A 15,433-nucleotide genomic window follows, 5' to 3' on the forward strand; every position below is an offset into this window, starting at 1 on the left:
AATTGAGAAAATTTCCTGACTTAATTCATATTTCTGGCAGTATTTAATATGTTTTCTACTGCATCTGAACAGTAATATGTTTCTTGATTTTTATAAACTATATAGCCTTTCCAAATACATCAATTTTGTTTGTATTTACACATTTTGCTAGGCATTGTATCCTTTTTACTTTAATTGATTTATATATTACTTTTTCATTTGCATTCCAGTGAACAGAACAGGAGGACAGTCAAGAATAATAACAAATGATAATGTAATCTTTCAATTACTAGCAACATTCCTTTCTCAGTAGCCAGAAATTACTTGCAGAATATACATGAAGACCTTAATATAGTTGTACTACTCCAGTACATAACTTGACTCATAACTTGACTCATGACAAATTTGCTGTGACTAACTGCTCTAATTGCTCATGTAACTAAATCCCTGCATCCTAAGTGCATTGGCTTCCTGACAACCCAATTCTGCAAGTGTTGTTTTTGTCATTTCCCAAGAAGCCATCCAGTATTATAATTCTGAAAATTGCCATGTCTTGAAGAAGTTCCATTAATTTTACTTAGTTTTATGGCTTTTATTATTTGTATACAAGGTCCTATTGTCACAAGCACAGAGGAAAATCACAGGTGAGGCATTTTCATTTTCAATGGTTTCCAAGCATGACTTTGGTGAAAATGCTGTGGCTTGTCCAGTGCCTGTCTCTTGCTTCCCCTGTCTGCAAACAGAAAATGAGTTTAACCAGTCTTGGGTGATAGCTGAAGCTAAATTCTTTCTCATTGAGTTCAGGCTGAAAGAAGTGTTGGGGATGCCTTTGACCTAATCCACAGTACATCACGGGCCATTATTAGCCAGTGTAGTCCCCAAATGCATGGATTCAAATGAAAGCAGCACCTTTGCTGATACTCGTTACAGGAGCCTTAGGGACTGGTTACTGAGATGTGTTTATCAGAAAAAGTTTGTCTACACCAGAGTGTTTAATGTAAATAAAGTATCCCCACAATGTTTTTTTTTATACCAATGTTTTTTCAGAAGCAGCAGAAAGATTCTAAGTCATGTGGAAACAAGGAGTACTCACATTGCTATTGCTCTGATTCCCTATTATTGCCCCACAGTACTTCAACCATATTTAAAGCAGTATATAGAAATCTCATGGTTTCTTTACTTTTCCTTTAGGAGCCAGGAAGTACAGATTTCTTAAATTTTAATAAATTTCCTGAATTAATGGCCCATACTCCATATGAGAAAGATCTTATAATGCCTGGAAGTCTCAGAACTTCTAGGGACTGTCCTGTAGGATTGGTCTTGTTTCCTCTGCCTGGAATTTTTCTGACCATACTGTTTTCTGCACTGAATTGAAGGTAAATCTTGCTATTTGAAGGCAAATCAGAATCTCATTGTATTTCAAGGGATAAGGTGTTTTTAACTGTTGGAAAAAACTCAATTTTCCAAGCCAGAACCTCTAACTTTTGGCCTTGATTTGAGGACACAGAAAATTAAATTTCTTTTTAAAGTGTGAATGTTATGGACTGCCATTAAACTTCCCTTTACCAGGCACAGTATCTTGAAATTGTCTGTCTTCTTTTTCAGAGGTAAATTTTTCTTTGTTTTAGGTTACCACAGTCCTAGAAGTTGCCTTAAAAAGAACAAAAGTGCTCCTACTTCCTTTTTCATGGTTATCCCAATATTAGTTAGGCCACAAACATTATTTAATGGCTAGGTACTGAAGGAATACCACAATATTAGGTATAAATCTGCTGTTTAAAATAAAGATATATGTTGAAATAACTGTACCTCAGTGAAAGTTCAAGGGGGAAATGATACATTGTCCTTTTTATTCTGGCTGTCAAATACCAAATATTTTGACAGAAATGTATTTCCCTAATAAAGAAATATTGGCCAAAGCAAGGAAGTCCTGAGATAATTGGACAGAACAATAATCACATTTTAAAGTATCAGTGCCCTAATTTTCAAAACAAACCCAATTTTTTATTTGCACCTATCACACATGAAACACCACTATTTCACCTATCACAATCCAAAAAAAGAGACATGCCAACATTACTCTTTCATGAAACAACACTGTATCACCACCAAAATGAAAATGTCTTTGACATGAAATGACATAAAAATATTTTCCAAAAATATATTAAATATTAAAACACATTTCATATTTCTTTCTATAAGAAACAAGGATCTTTGGTATTCTTAAAGGCCAAAAATAAAAGCCTTTCTCATGTAGTCATTGTGAAAATTGAGGCAATAGTAAACTGATGGAAATCTCACTTTTGTCACCCTTGCCATTCAGTTTACCTTACAAGTCACAGTCATTGCTCTCAGGTTGAGCTGTAACTACATTACATGGGATATTCCCAGTTGACTGGGCTACTTACAATTTAAAGGCAAAATTAGATTTTCAAAGGGAATTAAATAAAACCACACAATAGTTTTCCATCACTTTTGACAAGATACCATAGTAAGCAGAAGAAGATGTCAGTCACTGAGCATGGGTTCCAGGAGCTTGTGTATACACATGGATGGAAAGGTGTTGTGCTTGTCCTTGGAGACTCCTTCCCTCTCACACTACTAAAGATGATTTCCGGCTGGAAAAATTAACCATATGACAAAATGAACCATATGACAAAACTGCCACTTCCAAAGAAAACCAGCAGAAAAAGATGCTGATGACCTTGAAGACGCAACAGAAAATTCATAATCTTCATTTGAATTTTCTTGCAAGAAATCTTTTGAGTATCACTTAGTAGCACATTCATGAGAACCACAGTAGCTTGACATGAAAACCAGATGTATTTTGTAGTTCCTCTGCAAGTTTCAGCTTTTGGTCTACATCTTTAATATTGTAAGCACATTTTCAGAAACAGAATACAAATTCATTCTTCAGCATATTAAAAGAAAAGGGAACTCACTAATGAAGGCACTGAGTATGATGTATGTTTTTTTTTTTAAAGTAGGTCTCAGGTACAGGTAAAAAGCATTTATAATCAATTCAAAACAGTTCATAAATATCTTTTAAATGTTCATTTATGGACAGAAAATTTTTGCTAACAGTCTTCCTTAAAGTAATCTTGGATAATTTTAGGTCCAAAAGAAAAAAACAGACAAGAAGTCATTGATAGGTAGCCATTTAGCTAAGAATCAAGTTGTTTCATTGTTCTGTGGGAGCCAATATCTTTGTCTTATAACATAATGTTATATCTAATATAATATTACCAGAAAAAGACATAACTTCAAAATTTTAAGCATATTCAAAAATCTGTGTTTTGCTGATGCTGCCCAGGAGAGAGTTATGAACTTCCACTTCAAGGTGTACAGGCTCGATTGTGTTTCTGTCTAGAAAACATCCATTTGCATTACTATGTTAAATATGTCCAGGCTGGCACTTTTCACCTCTCAGCAGGGCTCAGACATTGAGGTCTAGTGCTTCACTGATTTAGTTTATCAGCTATCTCACATCCACCTATTCAGCAGCAAATGCCCACACAAGAAATGCTTGGGTAAACTAAGCTCCTAAGGATGACATCTATTTCACTTATTTTCTTCCCAACATTCCAATATTTAGACCAACATGGATTCCTACAGATATTAGGTTTTTGCATTATAACTTCTTTTCTAATTCCCAAAAGTTAAACCTATTTACAGGAAATTGGCAACCACTAGGTTTTTATTCATGTCTCTTTCCAGAAGCCTCTTCAGTCCTCTCAATATTGTAATTCCCATTGGTCTCTGCTGGCTGAAAAGACCTCTGTATATTTGCTTTATGTGCATGGTTTAGGTAATGGGGGAGAGTACAGGGGTATCATCTGTACCAAGACGCCAGAAGCATCCCCTCATGTCAGAAAGGACCAGCTGGGTCCAAGACATTGGCCAAAGCTGTGTCAGTCAGCAACAGAGGTAACACCACTGGGATAAAATACTTAACCAGGAAAAACAGAGCCATACAACTGCAACTCTGAAAAAGGAGGGAGAACATGTGAGAGAAGGAACTGTTCAGACACCAAGGTCAGTGGAGAATGAGTGGCAGGAGGTGCTTCAGGTGCTAAGGCAGAGATTCCACTGCAGTCATGGTGAGGCAATCCATGGGGGTCCCCGGGGATGCAGAGATCCATCCACAGCCCTTACAGGACCCTAAAGCAGGTGGATGCCTAAAGGAGGATGTGACCCTGCAGGAAGCCCATGCTGGAGCATGCTCCTGTCAGGATCTCTGGTCCTGTGGAGAAAGGACCCCACAGAGGAGCAGGTTTGCTGGCAGGACTTGTCTCATGGGGGAGCCACACTAGATCAGGCTATTGCTGCAGGGCTGATCCCTGAGGAAGTTTGTGAAGAACTGTGGCTTGTGGAAAGGACTCACATTAGGGAGGTTTATGGAAGGCTATGTGCTGTTGGAGGAACCTGACACTTGGTCAGGACAAGAAAATAAGAAGGCAGTGGCAGAGACAATACATGATGAAGAGACTGCAGCTCCTGTTCCATGTCCCCCTATAGCAAAGGTGGGGGAAGAATAGAGAATTGGGGGTGAAGTTGAGTCCAGGAAGAAGGGAGGGATGGGGAAGAGGTGCTATAATACTTATTCATATTTCCTATTTTCCAAATTTGATTTGATTAGCAGTAAATAATATTATTTTCCCCAAGCTGATTCTGATTTGCCCATGACAATAATTGGTGACTGATCTCTCCCTGTCCTTATCTCAACCCCAGATCCTGTCTTCATATTTTTCTCTCTGTCCAGGAAGGGATTGATAAAGTATCTTGGTGGTGCACCTGGAAGACAGCTGAGACCAACATTGCATTTTGGGGAAGATGGAGTTACAATTTTTTACTGTATGTCAGCTTAGCCACATCTTTTTTTACATCGTTTAAACTCTGGATGCTCAGTTTACATGAATGTTCTTAAGAAAGAAACTGTGTATTTGCCATCCCTTTCATTCTAATTAAAGAATAGAATATTGACAAACATATGGTAAATTAAAATACTAGTACATAGATTGGGCTATTCAACTGCATAAGATCATAGTGGCAAGTATTTTCATCATCTGATGCAAAAGCAACATTCATAAGGAGTTGGGTACAACAAAGGCAAAGAATTTACAATTTGTGGCAATCTACCTTCCACTAAGTTAGGATCAAATTGATATATCAGCATTTCTTCAAGAAAATTTTATCAAATTTGTTGTTCTGCTTGAATATACAAGAGATTGGCAAGTATGGGAGACTGGAATGTTAATGGTTAATGACTCAAAACACTTGGCCACTTGCAAAAGCAGTGGGTGCTTTCCTGCAGATATGCAATGCAAGTGCCTTGGCGCAGAGGGGCAGCACACCCAGCACCAGAGGTTGCAAGCTGTTATCAAGCCACTCTCCTCCATTATGTAACTGGCTCACGTGTGAAAACTTCCCCTGGAAGTACAGGCACATTAGCAGTTGGCCCAAAGGAGTTTGTCCCTTCTAGTGGCATATTTGGGTCAACTGTGCTGATGTCAGAGGCCTGAAAAGGGACCCTCAAAGTGCCCCACGACCCACAGCATTGAATCATACAGTGTGGAACTGCCCACCCCAGGGGAGGTACTCGGGTGTTCCCACCCAGCCTGGTCATACATTAACCCACTAAACTTTGTGTTTCACGGGTTTCTCCCAGCCCCAATGGATCAAGACCACAATTATTGTCTTGACCAACAAACACTGAAATTGCAACAATTGTCTAGTCACTGGATCCATGGGTGGTCACTTTATACCTTTCTACCCTTTCTTTGAAAATTAACTTAGCGAATTTTAACTTATCCACACAACAAAGGAATTTACTACGGCATTGCATGGAGCTTTTGGCTTTAGTTCTCTAATATATTAACCTGTGCAGGATACCACATCATAAATTATGTCTAGGTGTTCAGATTAGTGCAGAAGGATAAATCATATTGCTATGCTTGCTGCCGTGGCTGCTTTTAAGAATTTGTACTGTGTACAGTCTGTTTGTTACTACAGTGGTTCAGCATAAAAAAGAGCCCTTTTTAGTTTCATAACAAAAATGAAAAATTTCTGATAGTGTAAAGTGGTACAGTCCATGTCAGAATACAGTCACTGCAATTTTTTATCAATGACTGGGGGAGCTACAGACTACTGGACACACTAGCAATGAAAAGTTGATGAGAACATTTGGAACAGCTCAGTTTGGCTCTTTCCTTTAAGCAGAAATAAAGTATTCTGCACACCATAGCTGGAATTGTAATTTTTAAGGAGCTGATCATTTACCATTTTGTACACTCTTCCCTTGATCACATGTATAGGATACTGTTTCTTGTGTTGATGGTAAGGTGAAATATTCCCACACTTTCTCTGAATTTTAGTTACCTCACAGCTTTATTGTCTGCTTTTTGCTGCATATCAATTAATAAATCAAATCAATAGAAGTATTTGTAAGCAATATTTCAGCCCAGAAGATGGATATTTTGCTACAGTTTGTGGTTGAAGACAAAAAACATTTATAGTGATTTCTGCTGCATAGTGTGATTTAGGGAAAAATAGCTCTTATGATTAGTATGCAAAATTATTTTTCAGCATTATTCTGTCTTCAAAAGTGAAATATGGAGAAAATAACTTGATTCTATGAAGAGAAACTTTTTCATTAATATAAGCATCTGTAATATATGGATAAGATTCAGATTCAGAAGAGTATTGAAAGATTTCTAATAATTTTTTCTGGTACTTCTCTGTCCAATATCATCATGTTCTAATCAATCTCATGCCAGCTTTAGGATTTACTCCATATAAGAGTTGCAAAAAATATATATTCTTTATATCCTCTCCCTATAAATAATGATGTTCTACATATATATATATATTTGCAGACAACAACATGGTAGAATTTTCAGGGAAAAAACTCAGAATTTGAAACATCCTAGAAGTTGTTGTATGTAATGATATCATATGGGTTCTGATGATAATTTTCTGTTGCTGTTGAGAAGATTTTTAATTCTCAAGAAAAGGACTTTGGACACTGTAGGTAAAGCCAGAAGGTCTCCTGTTGCTGAGATTGCTGTCTTTTATAGGCTTATAAAACAGCAGATCCACAACCATCTGTTGGCAAGCTTCGCCTTGGTGAAAAAAACAAAACAAAAAAAGACCCAACCAACCCCCCCCAACCGAAAAAGAAAAACAACCTTCCCAAAAAAGTAAAGCACCAACCCCAACTGATATTATTATAGCCTAGACTTATATTCATATTTCATGAGGTATCCAAGCTAAGAAAGTGGTTTATGTCACTTTAAAACAGATTCAAAGGATGAGTTAGCCAAATTTCAAATTAAGCCTCAGTGAAGTATTTTGTCATCTCCATGGTGAATTGTTAAATCACAATAGGACTCACAGACTAGAGTCTCATGACTCAATTAGGGCAGAAAGGCATCTTAAGCAAGCTGATCTAATTGAGATTGCTGTTTATTGAAAACATTTATTGATTTTCCATTTGTCAACAAGGAACTGCATTAATTTCTGCATGTTAGGACAGAAAAGTTGGTGTGCACTTATATGATAATGGATGTAATGAAAGTGAGGCTGTAAGGCTCTGGGAGTGATGTTAAATCTTTCAAGCCTTTAGCATTGACCATTTAGGGTGAAAAAGCCTGGTAAAAGCATGCCCACAAACTTCTCCTGGGCCTTCCACGCCTTTCGCGTACACTGAATGGGTAAGACCCCCATCAACAGAGAATCTAAGGACACCGTCTAAACAAATGTCAGCACAACTCTTGTACCACTAAAACCTCTTATTTACAAGGGTTTTTGTCAGCACTGAGGGACTCCAATCGCCAGGCTTTGCTCTGTCTTTACTGCTTTGTGTGGTATGGATATATTGTAACACATTATTTATACAGCTGTAGAATATGCCCACTACACTAACTAAAATTCAGGCTCTTCTTTTCCTGTTTCCACTAATCGTGTCAATAAATAATTGCATGGGTTGTTTGCCTGGATAAGGATCCTCTCTAGGCCTCAGAGTGCTTACACAGCTGGAAAAAAGCTCAGTTAAAAAATCAGGTCTCTTTATTTTTGCGAAGTAGAAACATTCCTTTCCTCATTTTGAGGATACATGTAGCGAAGAAATGAAAAGTTCACTACTCATTAAGAAATCATTGGGCTCTGGGGTCTCTTTTGGAAGCTAGACTAAGTAATTTAAAGGAATCTCTACTTTGTGCAGTAAAGATTAAAATAACTGGTGCAGGTGCAGGAGTTTGTAAGATCCTGGGGAGGGATATGAAGGGGAAAGATTTTTTTCAAACTCATTAGTGATTTTAAAGGCCAAATCTAAGCATGGGTCTAAGCTTCTGCAAAATTAGTGAGACACTTGACTTCAAAGTGAGAGGGGCTTTCAATTGCAGGTAATTCTTTTGCCTCTAAACCTGTGAGAATGGGGTGAAAGCAAGTGAAGCTCACAGCAGACCAGGGACTGCATCAGAACCCTTGCAGGGAGCAGAATCTAGGACTGCCCATGCTACCTGAGCAACCAGGTCAAATATGTCCCCAGTAATGAAGATCTATTCATTACTATAACATGCAGCCCAGCACTGTAGATCACTTTCAAGGTCTCCAAAGAAGCTGAGCAGTTATCAGTAACGTTCAAAAATCCACTGGAAAGTCATTCATTTCACTTTATAGTCCTAATTAGCCATTTGTATAGTTCTATAATTAAATATGCTCCTTTCTCATCAAGTTTTTCACTTTAGTAATGATACCACTGTGCCACAAACAGGCCCCATGCTGTTTGGTTTGGGACTTATTCATAGCTTTTAATTGGTCACCCAGTGGTTAGCCAATAACCCCTTCTATGGGAAGCAACACTGCGAATGCTGTTAATGGGCTAGAGGCATAGTGATTGCCTCCTGGTACCCAGCAGTACTGGGAATAAAGCAATTTCCTCCACTGTGTTGTGTGCCCAATAGCTAATCCTCTCCACTCCTGAAATGTACACTATTTGGTTATAAGTATTTGTACTGGCTTACTTACCGCTGGGTTGTTAATAGGCAGTGATTCTTCAATGCTCCTTCAGTGAAGTTACAGTCTGGTTGCTGACTGCTAATTAAAATAAGTTTGTACTCTAACACTGCAACTAAAAGGTAGCAAGGTCATATTATTTAATGCTGCAGTTTTTTATTTAACAGTGTTTATACTGTATTTATTTGTGCATATTTTGCAGACAGGCAAAACTATTATTGATCCTGACAATATAGCCAAAATTATCTACAGACTAATCTTTCCTTCCTTGGAATATGATCACTAGCCTCTGAGTACACAGTTAAAGAACAGTGCATGCATGCAGATTTCTCCCTCAGTCTAGTTCTCAGCTTGGAAAAAATAGTGATAGATAGCTAACAATGTTCAAAAATGACTCAATCTGCCAGGAATCTTTATAGAAATCAAAACATGTATTCATGAGCACTGGAGTAGTTCATAACCCAATAAGGTTTAAAGAACGAAAGTTATGACATTCAGAAGCAAATTTTATTTATTACTTTTTTGCTACTGTTTTAAAATCCTGTTTGAATAAGAGCCCCTATCATCAAGGTATCTGAATGTAGTATTCATCTGTTGCATGTAACTATTTCTTTAAGCTTGCCTCCAGCAGATGACAAGCTCTCTCCAGCAGAAGTAACTGTGGTCCATTTACTTTTGCTTTCTATTTTACTAACAGGAAGGCTATATTATTCTTAGCCATATTCTTACTGTAATTAATATCTGAGACAGAAATAAAAGGTTCTGCCTTTTTAAAAGTTGCTTCGAATCTTTCACTTCTCCATATAAGAAAATGGAAGTTTACTTATCTTGTGTCTCCAACACAATGTAAAGTACTTCAATTTCAACAAGGTGCTAGAACAATGTGTATTTTGGTTATAAAGGTTTTCCAGATATTTTCTCTTAAATAAAAGAGACATGCAATTTGGAAATGGGTTCAGTAGTTATGAAAAGCTAATTATCAGGGAACAAATACCATTTTCCCTCCTACCCTTCAACTCAAATATGGATATTCCATCCCAATCTAAGACAGACATCCTTTCTCAAGTTCAAATCAATGGAGAACACAGAGTATTACAAATACTCTAGTCACTCCTTGTAAGCTGAAAGAAAACAAAATATAAACAATCTTTTTTTCTACTGTGCTGCCATTTCTTAATACCAGGCTTTTTCAGCAGCAGTGACAGAGCTGCTCAACCTCCAACTGATTTTACAATTGTGAAGAAATTCATGCAACTTTGCTTCATCTTCCTAACCTCTGGAATATAGGTAGTAGATATTAATTAGAAAGAGAAAAAAAAATTAAAAAGTCTTAATTACTGGTATGCTTGATATTCACAGAGTTTCTGCATTCAATTTTTGTCAGAAATTTCACTTCCCTGTGTGATTTTTCTTCAGTCTCTTAATTTGTTTCTGTTTTACAGAACAATAAGACTTTATTACTGCAAACTCAAATAGAGCATATTTTGTATGTTTTTTAAGGCACAAAAGAACACCCTCAGGCTTTGGAGGAAGGCTGATGGTCAGGAACTGTTCAAAATTGATTAGCTATGTTTTGTGTATGAGGCATTATTTTATTTCTGCTTCTCTGATTCAGGAAACAATTGTGCATGAGAGTAATTTCAGCACATTTTATCCTGTTCAGTAGAAATGTTCACATGCAGAGGTGATTGCACAGGTTTCTCTGAGTTTTTATAGACTAGGTATACTGGGGAAAAACACTTGGATAAGCATCCTTAAATGCTACATTGAATGAAAAATACAGGATTACATTCATAATAAACCTTACATAATATTGTAGACGGTGTATTTTATAGGGCATTATTTTCATAATTTGGGTAGCATTCAAAAAAACCCAGGTAAGTATCAGCTGAGGAACATTTTGTGTATTTTATGCATGTGCAGAAAAGTTTGCATGTTGTTCCAATTGTACTGAACCTGCTGGAGGCAAGGGTGAGAGCAAGGAGAAAGGATGCTTTTGGCCCAAACGTTACCTATCTACCATTCAATACTTTTTAGCAGTCAACACACCCATTATATTTTTCAAATCAGTTTGTTACTCTTTTAATTCATCGTCATATGATTTGGAAAATATCTAATTAAAAAAGATGTTTTTTACGATTAATATCCTAGCTAGCATTTCCTCCTGTTCCTCAACCCCCTCAACACTTGCAAACCCTGCCCTGCCCCCTCTCAATGGATCTGCACAGCATCTATCACCTCAGGTCATTTGGCAGGAAGCCATTTACTCCCCCTCAGAGAAAAAAAAAAAAACAAAACAAAAAAAAAAATCACCAAAAAAACCCACAACATTACTTGGTGCATAAAAATATGATTAATTTATTGGAAAAGTCAATAGAAATATTTTGATTGATTTTCTTAAGTCTTGAATCAGATTAATACCAAATTCTAATTTAGAGTAGCCATAGGTTCAATCTCTGCAAAAGATGTGATATTCTGTTTGTTTGATCTATGGACACTAAAACTCAGAGAGATTAAAGTAATTTGCTGTCATTTTGTTGGAGTCTATTCTGGAGACTGAAACAGAAGCTGTAATTACTGAATCTCCCAGCCACCCACCAAGCATAAGGATCAATATCTTTGTTTAACAATACAATTCTCTATTCAGTCTTGTTATGCTAGGCATTAATAGCTGCCATTATTAAGTTTTTGGTCTTGTGAAGAGAAGATGAATATGTCAAAACCCACATGAACACTCTCTGTTCCCTGAAAGTGGAAGGAAGGTAGGTTCCCTTTTAAAATGTAACCAAACCCAATAAGTTTTGCAAGCAACAGCCCCAGGAGCTGGAGCAGAGATTTCAGACGCCCAGCCAGGGTTTGCTGGTGAATACGACCTGGTTCAGTCACTTAGCACTGCATTATGACAGCTCAGCTTGAGTGCTCCTGCTCAGCAGTCTGCTGCTCAGATGTAAGGTTATTTTATTGTCTAAAGTTGCAGGGTGGGCAATAGCTGACAAACTCTGCAGAGACAGTGTTCATCTGAGTGTTTTTAAAGACACCTGAAAAACAAAAAACCACTCTGTGTGTCTGTGCCAGCAAGTGGGAGGAATGTTTGCATCTTCACTTTGTAAAAAAAAATACCCTAAACATGCCCAAAAGGCAGACTTAGAGATCTGTGTGCAAGAAAACTGCCTTCCATTTTTTATTTCTATTTTTTCAAACCAACGATACTGAGCGTACCCTTTGCAAACAAACTTGAGTACATCAAAGAATACTGTAGGTCCATGTAATCAACTTTCTTTCCTAATGAAAACAGATCCACAATATTGGCTGTTTGGGCTAAAGGGGAAATGATGTCATTATCACCTGGTTGGAAGAGTTTATCTACTCCATCATGCATCATGATTTAATTATTCCTAATTGATCTTAACAGATGGATGTCAAGTCTGGCCTTGCTTGGCTTCAATTATAGCAATTTTGCTGGCTCCCTTTGTAGCGGATCTTGGAAAATATCTGATGATTTCTGCCTGTTTACATTTATGTTGGAGCACTTCTAGATTTAGCTAAATGGTACTTGAAGATTTTATGAATTATGGCACCAAGGAGAAAGATAATGGAGATTTTACAAGAGTTATTCTTTGTATATTCTTTGTATATTTTTTGTATATTCTTTGTATCCATTTCTAGTTTATACAGTATTGCAGCTGTGTTGGTTGCTCCTCTGTTGCTGGCTGTTATGGAAGTTTTAAGGGAGAATGAGTGAAAAACAATCACACTTTTGAGTCAAACCTATTTGGGAGTTATGCTTTTTTTTCCATTGTCATTTGATGGAATGTTCATGTACCACCACCTAACAAGAAAGAAAGTTTTTTTATGAACTAAGAAAACAGTTCTCTGACATGAATTGTTTATGTTGTCTCATTTTTGGTGCTTTTATTTACATTCTAAATGAATTTTAAAAAAATTCTCAGGCTGGCTATTCTAGTGGTCACTAGACAATTACCAAAACAATATTATAGAACTGTAGAATGGTAGAATATGCTGAGTTGGAAGGAACTCATCAGGATTATTGAGTCCAGCTCCTGGCCCTGTGCAGAACACTCCCAGAATCACATCATGTGCCTGATAGCATTGTCCAAGCACTTCTGGAACTCAGACAGGCTTGGTGCTGTGACCACTCTCCTGGGAGAATGTCCCAGTGCCCAGCTACTCTTCAGATGAAAAATGTTTCTCTGGTATGTCACCTAAACCTCTCCTGACACAGCTTCAGGCTGTTTCCCTGGATCAGGTCACTGGTCATGAGAGTGAAGTGATTTGCACCTGTCCCTCCACTTCCCCTCCTGAGGAGTCTGAAGACCACAATGAGATCCCTCCTCAGTCTCCTCTTCTCCAGGCTGAACAGACAAGTGACCTCAGCTGCTCCTGTGCCGGGTTGTGAGAGACTGAAATGTTATAGTTAATGGTTTAAACATTGCTATGGAGGATTTTTTGCCCTTTATGGCAAAGCTATATCATGAAGCTGCAACCACCAAAGCCCACCCCTCGCACAAAAGGCCTTCTGACTGGAATTTTGGACTGTGAGTTAAGCCAATGGGAACTTGAGATAAGAAAAAGGTGACACTACTGTTCAATTATCTCAGGTCTAGGGAGAAGTAAACAGGGCTCAGAGAGAAGAATGTATCTACAGAAAAGCCAAACCCAGCAGCTGTCCTGAAAATTTGCTCTGGCTGGATCTGAGGAAAAGGAAGGCCACAACCCATAGGTTCATCTGCTGAAGGCAGGTTTGCACACACTCCTTTACAACCCATTTGGGAGATAAGTAAAGATTTTGTGGGTGTAGCATAACCTCTGGCCAGAGGGAAATAGCACCCATCCTCCCTTACACAAACTGGGTCAGTTGTGAAAAACCTCCACTGCAGGGATGCCATGTCCACAGGGGACATTCATGGAGAGGCAGCTGAGGAGGTATCAAAAACCATCAAAGAACCCCAAAGTACCCCCAGACTCATTCCTGAGCCCTTGCACCTGACAACTGTGTGTGATGCAAGTGATGCAAAGTGATGCAATAGATCCAGTGTCTGTTGGAAGAGACTGACCCAAACTTGCTTCATCCAGGGAAGGTCCCTGGGCATTCCTATCTGGCCTGAATGTACATTAATTGATTGAACCCTATGGTTTGCAGGACTCCCACCACCAAGAAGACTAAAAGAAGAGGATCAAATGGATGCTGCTGTGATGCCCAGTGGGGGGGTTATTTTGTATTTAATCTATCTCTCTGTCACTCTCTCCTTCCCACCCCTTTTCTATTTCTTTCTATTTCTCTCTCTCTCTCTCACACATTTACTTTTAAATAAAACCCATACTATTGACTCTGGCATATGTCTCATTTGAACCTTAATTCAGGCAGAGCCCTCCTAATAACTTAAAAAACTGGATTTTAACACAGGTCCAGAATCTGGCACTTGTCCTTTAAGAGTTCACATCATTGAAGACTGCACATGTCTCTAATTGGCCCATCACTTTTTGCCAGGCCTCTCTCTCTTGAGGAAATCAACAGCTCCTCCTTCCAGTCCTGTGCCCAAGACATTAATGAAGTGCTGAAGAGAATTAGGCCAAGGATGGAGTCCTGCAGAACCTTACACGAGAGGAGAGCCCAGCCTGATGTCACCCTACTCAGTACAACCCTTTGTGACCGACCCATGACCAGCCCACTGAATTATTCAGCTGTGTGCAGAATATTTGTCCAGAAGGAATACTGAGAGACTGTATCAAAAGCTATGCTGAAGTTCAAAAAGATTACACCTGCTGGCATTGTAAGATTAACTAGGTGAGTTATCCTGCTTCAGAAAGAAATCAGTTCAAGAAGCAGGATGCCCTCTTACATAAACTGAATAAGCAGAAATAGAGATTTTAATCAAAGCATTTTTCTACTTTCCCCCCTCATTAATATGCTTTCATAACACTAGATCAACTGCAATGGTTAATTTTTTGTGTGTGTGAGAAAAAACTAAGCATTCTATTTTTATAAGTATTTTTGCTAAGCATTCAACACTACTGAAAACATGCTGAATTAAGGCATGAAAATCCACAACCTCTTCTAAGACCACACTAACTTCTCTGGTGCTATCTGAGAGAAAAGCCAGTGGTCCCGTATTATGGTATGTGTTCATAGGAAAATGACATAATTTCTTATTATTCATCAGAGGGCTGTAAACAGGCCAGAGCAACATCAATAAAATGTAACTAAAACTATGCTTTTTGTGTGTCCTATGAAAAGGTGAAGGCCCAAGATGAAGAAATATGAAATGCTACAAATATTATGAATAATCTTTAAAGGATATAAATTAGAACATAACTAGAAAATGAATTTAGAAGAAGCATGTAGAGACTTTGAGTAAATTCAGTTGCTTGCATTCTCTGATTTTTTTGTTTCTGGAATAATTTTGATTGTACTTCATAA

This window comes from Agelaius phoeniceus, chromosome Z, assembly GCF_051311805.1.
Source record: "Agelaius phoeniceus isolate bAgePho1 chromosome Z, bAgePho1.hap1, whole genome shotgun sequence".
Taxonomy (NCBI): Eukaryota; Metazoa; Chordata; class Aves; order Passeriformes; family Icteridae; genus Agelaius; species Agelaius phoeniceus.